This window comes from Delphinapterus leucas, chromosome 19 (assembly GCF_059928025.1).
Source record: "Delphinapterus leucas isolate spDelLeu-1000000601 "Yukka" chromosome 19, BTC_Dleu_Yukka2, whole genome shotgun sequence".
NCBI lineage: Eukaryota > Metazoa > Chordata > Mammalia > Artiodactyla > Monodontidae > Delphinapterus > Delphinapterus leucas.
In genome coordinates, this window is record NC_143147.1 from 65,451,221 (window position 1) to 65,453,043 (window position 1,823).

General features: G+C 54.0%; 1 protein-coding gene across 6 annotated transcripts in view; it reads left to right on the top strand.

The window, feature by feature from the left end:
• SLC39A11 (solute carrier family 39 member 11) overlaps positions 1 to 1,823 on the top strand; it is a 447,715-nt gene that overhangs the window by 382,607 nt on the left and 63,285 nt on the right. The gene's annotated exons all lie outside the window — the stretch shown is intronic.

Below are 1,823 nucleotides of genomic sequence, written 5' to 3' on the forward strand. Positions count from 1 at the left end.
AAGGTAGCTAAACTTCTCCTACATTCATTCAAGGTCTTGGTCCCTGAAAACCTTGAGTCCATCTTGGTTCGAAAAGGGATGTTCCCACTTTCTGAAAAGGACTTAAAGACTGGACCTGCCTGCTCCTCAGTTTGGCCGTAGAAGAACTACTTCAGCGCGTCAGAACAGTGGTTTGGAACAAGAAAATCTTACCCTGTGCGCTTCACAGGCCCGCTGTCGAGACAAAGAATGTGGGTGACACGCTTGGAGCCCCGTGGGGCAGAGACGTTCCGAGGGTCTCACCCGTGGGCGGGGCCCCCTGCCGTTGTTTCCTTCACCCGGGGAAGGAAGATGCCCCTTTAAAGGCGTTCCTTTGCCAGCCTGTGTTCCTACTGTCATAGTTCTGCCCCCTCTTTCCCCCACAGAACTGCTGTAATTAAAAGGCCATCAGCTCTGCACCTCATGACTTGGCCGTAGAGTTTCTGCAGGTTGGAACTTGAGCCTAGAGGGATTGATTTTGATACACAGGGTTTACGTTGTCGTCTGTCTCCATCCCGAAGCGCAGACACAACAGGAACATCGGTCCCACGGGCGGGACTTTTTACTGCCTTATGGTTTGGAAAGGGTCCCCTCCTGATGGAAAGTCCCTAACATTTCAGGAAAAGCCTAACGAAATGAACCTGAGTGGGAGGAAGAGGCAGAAGAACAAAGAGAAGGCGGTCCACAGCTCTGGGGCCTGGTGACGGAGCTCAAGAGATCAAGTTGCCCATTTCAGTCTTCTTTGTTCACCCCAGACTCCCAAACCCACAAGGACAGCTGGAATCCATTCTTAAAATTCCTTGGAAAAAAAGAAATTCACATCCTCTCCCAGGCATCCTTCCTGCTTTTGTGCAAAAGCGATTGCCAGAACCCGGCATCATTGAGATTTCAGACGGGTTGTCCTTGTCATGGGGGCTGTCCTTGTCCCTTGTAGGGTGTTTAGCAGCATCCCTGGCCTCTACCCGCTACGTGCCGGTGGGACCCCTCCCCACAGCTGTGACGACCCAAGATGTCTCCAGGCATTGCCTGGTATCTCCTGGGCAGGGGAGGGGGGGCGGGAGGGCAAATCGCCACACTTGAGAACCACTGCCATAGACAGTCTTGTAACATCTTACGGGAAAACCTGAACGAACTTTTCTGGCCAACCCAATACGTCCTTCAAATCTTTGAAAGCCTACTACGTACCAGGTGCTTCTTCAAGAAAAAAGAAACAGTAGGTCCCTAAACTTGGACTGGGAAGAACAGAGTTAAACCATTTGCAAATCAGTGGAAATGCGTAGGTCGTGCATTGATGCATCCGGGGTAAACTGGTGATCCGTTCACGCTGACAGATGTCTCTGTTCAGTAAACGGCATTACTCGGCTTCTTCCGACAGGGCTCTCGCTGGCCCTGAGCTCTTCCCACTTAGCTGCCCCTGAAGACCGTCCCGCACACCCTCCTGGGTGGGAAGGAACAGCTGCTCCCCATAGAACCAACGTCAGAGGCTTGGCCGGCTTCCTCTTCGCCTCCCTCTCTCCAGGCGAAATTCCAGGTCTCGAACCTCCTGGGAGGCATTGTGGCTCAGGCTGAAATCGTGCCAGACATCTGGATGAGAACCGCAGGACGCGGACAGCGCTGCCCAGATCTCCAAACTCTGCCCCCGGGGTGGAACGTTCAAGGGGCCAGCCGCCGTGTCATAAAAGCCGTGCTTGATTCGGTGCTTTGGGCCGCAAGGTCTGCTGTGGGCGAGGGTGGGGACTCCCTCTCTCCCTCTCTTGGGCCCCCCGTCAGCTCACCTTGGACTCGTCGTACGTCTCTTCTGCTAG